The sequence below is a fragment of the Octodon degus genome, unplaced genomic scaffold (assembly GCF_000260255.1).
Source record: "Octodon degus isolate 3935 unplaced genomic scaffold, OctDeg1.0 scaffold00040, whole genome shotgun sequence".
Taxonomy (NCBI): Eukaryota; Metazoa; Chordata; class Mammalia; order Rodentia; family Octodontidae; genus Octodon; species Octodon degus.
The window spans coordinates 13403407-13412449 of record NW_004524616.1 but is presented as its reverse complement, the minus strand read 5'-3'; the positions used below and the strand labels follow the sequence as shown (position 1 = coordinate 13412449).

The 9043-nt window shown below is 40.6% G+C and overlaps 2 pseudogenes; both read right to left on the bottom strand.

Annotated features, from left to right (window-relative positions):
- Window positions 1–486: 486 nt before the first annotated feature.
- On the bottom strand, window positions 487–1769 carry LOC101588733 (annotated as a pseudogene).
- Window positions 1770–4432: 2663 nt separating this feature from the next.
- The window catches only part of LOC101588344, a 12698-nt pseudogene continuing 8087 nt past the window's right edge, over window positions 4433–9043 (bottom strand).

Below are 9043 nucleotides of genomic sequence, written 5' to 3'. Positions count from 1 at the left end.
GAACTGGGGAGTGAACTCAGTCCCTTGTGTTTGCCAGGGAAGCACTTATTCCACTGAGCCATCTCCCTGGCCCTTTTTTCTTTATCTCTTTTGATCATTCTTGTGACGTTCACTTTGTATGCTAACAGAATAGCTTGTTTTTTTCTGGGTTCCTACTGCTTGGAGTGTTGTTTTTTTATCCTTTTACTTTCAGTGTATGAATTTCCTTTTGAGTTAAATGTGTTTCTTGTGTATAGCATATCATTGCATTTTGTTTCTTTTCTTTTCTTTTTTTCCTGGGCTCTGGGGTTTATTTCACAACAGAACCACTGGAACCTGGCCTGGGGCACATACACAGCTCCAGATGCAGTGGGGCACAGGGTGACAAGCATGACAATCTCAGCTGGGGTCACGGTCTCCGGGTGGCCCTGATGGCATCTATAGAAGCTGTGGCAGGAGGGGACCTAACTACCTGCACCTGAGGCCTGGGCACTGGCCTGCTGCAGCCTATTTGCTCAGGGAATTTCTGAAGTTCCGGTCAGCAAACTTGACCTTGCTACCCAGCTCCTCCTTGATTCTGAGGATCTGGTTGTATTTGGACAGGCATTCTGATGGGCAGGGAGCACCAGTTTTGATCTCAGGGCTGAGTCCCACCACCAGGTCAGCAGTGAAGGTCCCTTCTGTCTGGACCAGTGGGACACCATGACACCCCAGCTGTTGGACTGCACCAGCTTGCATGCCTGCAAGGACTTTGTCACTGAGCCGATCTGGTTGACTTTGAGCAGCAGGCAGTTGCAGGCCTTCTCATTCACGACCTTGCCGATGTGCTTGGGGTTGGTCACTGTGAGGTTGTCACCACTACGTGGACGCTGGCGCTGGCAGTGAACTTCTGCCAGGTGCCCCAGGCATCCTGGTCAAAGGGGTCCTCGATGGACACCACTGGGTGGTCCTTGATGAAGGACTTGTAGAGGTCGCCCAGCTGATCATGTGAGATGTACCTACTGGGTTTGTCAGGAGACTTGAAGCCCAGGTGGTACTTCCCAGACCTGAAGAACTTGGATGTGGCCACATCCATGCCGATGATCACCTTGTCCAAGTAGCTGGCCTTTCCAATGGCAGCCTTCAGCAACTCCAGGGCTTTCTTATTCTCTAGGATGTTGGGTGCGAAGCAACCCTCATTGCCCACATTGGTGGCGCCCTTGCTGTACTTCTCATTGATGTTCTTTAGGTTGTGGTAGACCTCAGCCCTGATGCTCATGGCCTCCTTAAAGCTGGCCATGCCCGCAGGCAAGATCATGAACTCCTGCATGGCCAGCTTATTGCTGGTGTGTGAGCCACTGTTAACCACAGTGGAGGTGGGTACTGCCAAAATGACCATGGCATTGCCCTCCAGGTTGGCGGTGTGGTGGTATAGGGGCACCCCCTTCATGGTGCTGGTCTTGTACACTGCAAGAGACACTCCCAGGATGGCATTTGCCCCAAACTTGGATTTATTCTAGTCCTGTTCATCTCATTCATCAGCTTGTCAATCTTCTCCTGCTCCACGACAGTCAGTTTCTTGCTAACCAAGGCAGGTGCAGTAGTCTTATTGATATGCTCAACAACCTTTGACACACCCGTGCCCAGGTAGCACGTCTTGTCATTGTCACTCAGCTCTAGGGCCTTGTAGATGCCAGTGGAGGCCCCATTGCACACAGCAGCTCAGAAGAGGAGGTATAGAGGTTAACTTCCACTGTGGGGTTCCCATGAGAGTCAAAGATCTTTTAGGTGTGCAACTTGAGAATCGACATGTTGGATTTCTGGCTACCAGATCTCACCACCTAGGAAGGAAAAAGAAGGTGCTATAGATACTGAGGTGCACATTGAAGTGGCGAGCTGGTCTTGGATTTTGTTTCTTGATCCACTCTCCCAGTCTATTTCTTTTGATTGGTTAATTGAGGCCATTTGCATTAATAGTTATTTTGATATGTGTTGACTTATCTTTGTCATGTTATTTTCCTGCTATTGGTTTTCTAGTTTTCTCTAGTGTTTAATTTTTTGCCCTGCTTTTTGTTCCTTTCTATTACTGCTCTTGAAATTGTAGTCATTTTTCTCTTTCTAGAATATTTTTCAGTACTCTTTGTAGGGTTGATTTGGTGGTCATGAATTTCTTTAGTTGTTCTTTGTTGTGCAAGTATGTTGTTTCTCTATAAATTTTGATAGATAGTTTTGTAGGGTACATCAATCTGGGTTGGAAGTTGTTTTCTTTTACATCCTGAAATACTTCATTCCAAGCTCTTCTTGACTTGATGGTTTGTGTAGAGAAATCTGCCATGATTCTGATGGGGTTTCAATTATAGGTAATCAGTTTTTCTTCTCTAGCAGATTTTAATATTCTATCCTTTTCCTGAATTTTTGGGATCTTGATTTTTATGTGTCTAGATGTAGATTTAGTTTGGTTATGGCTAGATGGAGTTCTATATACCTCACTTATCTGTATGTTGGATTCTTTTTCCATGCTTAGGAAAATTTCTGCTATTCTGTAAATAGTCTTTTTATGTCATTCATGTTTATTTCTGATTTTTTTGTCAACAGTCATCGGTCTATGTTGTTTTTCTTTGCATCTTGTTGCAGAAGTTGGAATATTATTTTTTGTGATTTTAAGAGGTTTTTGGTTTTGTGTTCACCAGCTTCAAATCTGTCTTCAAGTTCTGAAAGTCTATCTTCAGTTCTGTTCAAGCATTTTTGCTAACTTTAAATGGAATTTTAATTTTCTGGCTAGCTCTTAAATGTTTCATACATTTAATTTATTTCCTATGTTGTTCCTTCAGGGTTTCCATCATTTTTTCTGTACTTCTTTTTATCTCTGTCTTTTTTAGATATTCTGAGCCTTTCTTTCTTTCTTTCTTTCTTTCTTTCTTTCTTTCTTTCTTTCTTTCTTTCTTTCTTCTTCTTTTTTGCAGTGCTGGGGATTGAACTCAGGATGCTGCGCCTGCCAGGCAAGCACTTATTCTACTGAGCTATCTCCCCATCCCCTGAGCATTTATTTCATTACGATTGTCATTTCATTTTTACCTGATAGATTATATCTTATTTCATTTCCTATATAACCTGATGGAGTTGTTTCTTTACTTCAGTTGCCATGAGTTCAGAAATTTCAGGTGTGTGACTTTCAAGTTCTTTGTTGATGTGTCTTGGATTCATTCTAGGGGCCGAGAAGCTGGAGTTGCCTTTGGCTCCTTTGTTTTAACATTTTCAAAGCTCCCAAGGGCCCTGGGGCTCCCATGACTTTGGGGGAGTGGGGTGCAGACTGTCCTTTCCTGAGCAGCTCCCTGAAGCTCTTGAAGTTCTCCAGCATTGGCCCTGCCATGGGGTGAGGGTGGGATGCAGAGTCTCATCCCTCTTGAAACAGCTTAATAAAACTCCTGAGGTTACCAGAGTTTCCCAGGGCTCACAGTTGTTCCAAATTCTGAATCTTGGAGGGGCTAATTTGTTGTTGTTTACCTACCTGCCATCTTTCCAGAAGTTGTCACCCAATTTGTGTTATGGCTTTTTTTGCTACTCATATTCCACTGTGCTAGTGAATCTGAAATGTCAATTTGATTAGATTAAGAAATTTCTAGAGAGGTGATTTGACCATCGTGGATGCTATGCTTATTATCAGGATGATCTACTGAGATTAATATACTGTTAGCAGGTGGGACCCAGTTGGAAAAAGTAATTACTTGGGAAGGGCAGAAGCTTGGTGGGTATATACTCTTCCCTTGTGCTCTCCTCTCAGTTGCCATGGCTTTTGGCACTACCCTCTTCTTCCTTGTTGTTTCTTCTTTGAAGCCAACATTGCATGTAGGAAACTCTCTGAAATCATAGGTCAAATTAAACCTCTTGTCTCTTAAATTTTAAGTGTAGAGTGTGCCCTACCAGCCCCTGAAAAGTAGCATAAACACACTAAATTGTTTTTGCCTAAGTGCAGAAATGTGAATTCATTTATCCCTGTCTTCATAGGGCCTAATATACACTGCACATTAATAAAATGCTTTTTTTTGTGGCAGAACTGGGGATTGAACTGAGGCCCATGCACTTGCCATGGGAAGTGTTCATTCCACTGAGCCATCTTCCCAATAAAATGCTTCTTGAATGAAAACATATATCAAAAAGTGCCCCTTGTAAACTTCACCCCCTTTCTATCATCTATTTTCTCTTATGTGGTTCAAGTCTATGTCCCTAATTTATGTGGTTCTCCTGGAATATGATTGACTTTTTTTTTTTTACCAGTATTTAGCTTTATTCATAACCATAAACTTAACTCTGCAATCTAGGTACATTTGGAGGGGAGCAAGGAAAACATGGAACCCAAAGAACTGCGAGAAGAGAAGAGATGATGGGGCATCTTGAGCAGGTAGGGTGCAGGATGCTCTCCTGAGCTAGAGGAATGGTCTGGTCTGGTGGTGGTGATACACACAAGTCACACGCATTAGAGCTGCCCACAGCTGGTGATGGTGATCTTCTTGCTGGTCTTGCCATTCCTGGACCCGAAGCGCTCCGTGGCCTCCACCGTATTCATGCCCTCCTTCACCTTCCCGAAGACCACGTGCTTGCCATCCAGCCACTCAGTCTTGGCAGTGCAGATGAAAAACTGGGACCCGTTTGTATTTGGCCCAGAATTTGCCATGGACAAGATGCCTGGGCCTGTGTGCTTCAGGATGAAGTTCTCATCATTGAATTTCTCCCGGTAGATGGATTGCCATCAGTGCCATTGTGGCGCGTGAAGTCACCACCCTGACACATAAATCCTGGAATAATTCTGTGAAAGCAGGAACCCTTATAACCAAATCCGCTCTCTCTAGTGCTTAGAGCACAGAAGTTTTCTGCCGTCTTTGGAACTTTGTCTGCAAACAGCTTGAGAGAGACGCAGCCCAAGGGCTCGCCGTCTGCAGCGATATCGAAGAACACGGTGAGGTTAACCATGGTTGGCAACAAACGACTAAGAGGAAGGATAGAGGCGTCTGCAAAGCCTGATTGGCTTTTTTTTTTTTTTTTTTTTTGATTGACTTTTGTTATGTAGAACATTAATGGGTGAAATAGTGTGTGTTATAATAGTCAATGGACAAAATTTTTATTGAATGTACACTGTACTTATGGAGCAAGAGTCTATAAAGGGCAAAAAAATATTCTGAGGAACAAGTAAATATAAGTACATTTTTAAACAGCCATCTTCACCATTTACTTTAAATGGTGAAGTCTGAATGAAGCTGTCTAAGGCTAGAAATTATTGAAAATATAAAAGATCAGTATGCAGACATGGGTCTAAGCATGAGTTGTTGACAGAAGACAAATAATGCTGCCTGAAGTTTTGACTTGAAAAGCAAATAAAACATGAATCATCCCACCATAGAAGCTTGTAATCAGAACAATGGAGAAGTGATATGTGAATAGTTGTCATTTACTCTCTTCTTGGAAAACACTGACCAGTTTGTGGCTATGCATGCTAAGTCTTGTAACATGAACACAATCCATGTTATCTGGAAGAGTAGACATTTCTCTTTCCAATTTATTTACTTTTATCTTTGTACTATATATTTATGGCACTGGGGATCGAACTCAGGGCCTTGTACTTGCAGGCAGGCACTTACGCCACTGAGCTTCCACAATATACTTAGAACAAAAGAAATGCCATAAATTAGCCAAAACTAGGAAATTGTATAATGCTTCTCTGCAGAAAAGCCACTGTATTTACAGTGATAAGAATGTCAATAAGTGATATACTGTATTTACTTTAAAATGTATTATTTAAAATATATTTATCTTTTAAAAGTATTTACATTTTTCTGAATTAACTATTACTGTTGTCCATTACTTATCGCCAAGGGATTATATTTGATAAGATAAAATGGTTTACTTGTGAATATATCCAGGTAGTATATGGCAGGAAAGCAGTAATACCAAGCTCAAACCTTAACCTCCAAATTTTATATGTTTCCTATGTAAATGCTAGGCATAGCACAAATAAATAAAGTGTCTCTATTTTATGCTGCTGCTGCTGATAATGTAATAAAATAAACATAATAAAGCTATTAATTTTTTGTCCCATTAGAATATAAACTTTGTGAGGACAGACACCTAATATATGTGATGGGTCCCCATTTAAGACTTCCTTATAAGTCAAAGAATATTTTCAAAGGCATTTTGCCATCAGCTGTCACAGCAATTTACAGTTTTTCAGACTCATACTCTAACATTGTTTTTATTGTTCTGTGTTGTCTAAGAGCTGAAAGACTACTTTCAAAAGTCATACTGAGAAATTAAAAGCAGGATCTATTCATTCATGAAGACCAGGCCCATACTAGGACCTTGTCTCATGGATGGCAAGTACTGACTTGAACAGATTGGCTTCTCTAAGTTATTGACAAGCATCCAAAGAAATTCTGCCCTGAAGAACATACACACATGCCAAGAGGAAATAGCCAAAAAATAAATCCACATCAAAATTCTGGAGTATGGGCAAATTTTTGCTTCCCTTCATAAAGAATTATTGTATTGAAGGTCATTTCCTATGAAAGCTATTTAAATGTCTTTATCTTGTTTCTTATTTTTGAATTTACTATAGAGAATCAGAAAGTTTTTAATTGAATTAAAAAAATGACAAGGTTTTTGTTTTGGTGTAAACAAACTCTTGAATTCCCTGAGTTCTTCTCAGAGGGCCTCATGTTTGAGGAGAAAGAGATAGGAGAACAGGTCAGAATACAACTCTACTTCAGTTTCCTTCTGTCAAAACAAGTTTGAAAGCACTTCTACTGAAATTATGTCAAGACTTTGTGTAGTTTAGGAAGGTCTTTGTTTTGGCTGGTTTCTCATAGCTGAGCCAAAAATACTTGACACCCAAAGTTAAAGGAGGAAGCGCCTATTTTAGCTCTCAATTTGTAAAGGTTTCATTTCACAGACAACTGGCTCCAAGGCGGGGGTGCATGGCTGAAGGGCAGTGCATAGCCGAGGGGCAGGGCAGAGGAGAAACAACTCATGGCAGTGCAGGCACAATAGCAGCCACCCTGCCTTCCATCTTTCTCTTTCCTGCTTATTCCATCCAGACCACAAACCTAATGGTACATTACACACCCATTACCTATACCTGGGTGTAGGTAATGGGTGGGGCTTCCCATGACCTATACCTGGAACAAAGCTAAAACAACCAATGGACTAATCCAATTATTACACACTTTAATCTATATTCACCTACCATAGGTTCAGATGCCACTGAGAAGTCCCACCCAGGAGTGCATGGGTTTTGGGATGACATCTTGATCCAGGCTGTAACAGTCTTATTATGACTTACTTTCTGTCCTGAAGTAACATCTTTCAAAGGCATAGAATAGTACCTTTCAATTACCTGGATATTTTAGCTGTGTGGAACTAAGAAGTTGGAAGAAAGGAGAAAGGAATTCACAACTGACAGAGGTCTTACATGGGACTATGTACCTGCAGGTAAATCTTCAATCACCAACAGACCTAATTTACCCCTCTTTATTCTGGAAAGTAAAGTCCTCCACTTTCTGGTTTTCTAAGTTGTGACAGTGCAGTGCTTGTGTAGGTTGAAGTCTGTCCTCTTCGGCCCTCATGTTGAAATTTAACTGCTGCTGTACTAGTATTAAGGGAAGGGACCGTGGAGACGTCCACAGGGCTCTGCTTTTGAATGTGGAATGGATGTCATTGTAGGGGAATGAGTTTGGATCAGAGCCTACTCTCTCCTTCTCTCTGCCTTTGTGCCTTGTGGGGATGCAGCAGAAAGGACCTGCTCATTGCCAGTGTCTTGAGCCTGCCTTTCTCAGCCTCTAGAACCGTTGGCCAGTCCATGCTATACAAGGTACCTTGTCACAGCGATCAGCTACTCCTGCCCCCAAAGGACTAAGATGCCAAGGGAAGATGAGGGGCTCCAGGAAAGTGGTGGTGGCCACGGGAAGTAAGACCCATGGCACTGAAATGCAGCCGGGAGAGATTACTTGAGAGAACAGAGCTTCTCTTCACAAATTTCTCCTTAAAAGGGTGAACGAAAGGCATCTATGCATAATGATTGATCCCAAGGCTAAACGACACTGTAAACCTCAGATGGCTCAAAAGAATGATGCACAGAAAGGCGCATCAGTGATGTTTTTAATAATGGCTTCAATGATTTAAAAACATTTGAAGTGTTTTTTAAAATCAAATATTACCATTATCTCACACTTATCAATAAGGGATTAAATTATGTTTCAAAGACCAAATTTTGTTTAATAATATATAAGAAGGTCTCACATGGTACAATTTTTGGTAAGTGTTATACTACAAGGGAAATCTTAGTTATCTGGAAAATCCCACTGTTTTGAGCAGTGAATCCATCAGCCATGTCCAATAAAAAGGATGTTACTTTTTCTTATATATAACCATGCATTATCATGGGAAGCCAGATTCCTATACACTTGATAAAAGTGTTCAGGTGCACATGAACACTGGGGTGCACATGCATAGTTCTAACACTCTGGGAGGCTGAAGCAGGAGGACCACAATGCCAAGTCCTGCCTGGGCAACTCAGACTTAATGTGCACATGCACATGCACACGCACATGCACACTCACACACACACACACATCAGTGGTGTTTATGGATGGTTTTATTTCCCAAGATGTAGTTCATACTATGAAATTCTGTAATTTCCCCCGAAAGTTAAATTATGTTGAAAAATGCTTTTAAAATCAATCTGTTGGATATAATGCTATTCTTTAAGTTCTTTATTATATCTGAGTTCAATTAGTTCCACCAAAAAAATTAAGTTCTTCGTTATTTTTTTCTTTTTGTTTTTCAATATTTTCAAATTCAGAATTTTCTTTTTTAATTTTAATTTCATTTTATTATTTTTTAATAGATTGCAAATTGAAAATAAATTATTTACAAACATAAATGAATATAACAATAAAAACTGTCCAAAATAAAAGTGAAGAAAGAATTTACAGATCAGTCATAATAGTTCACTGTGTCAAAACCAAGAAACTTATATTCATATAATTAGAATTCTCAAAGTAGAAAGGAGTAGTAGGCAATAAATATTTAAAGATTT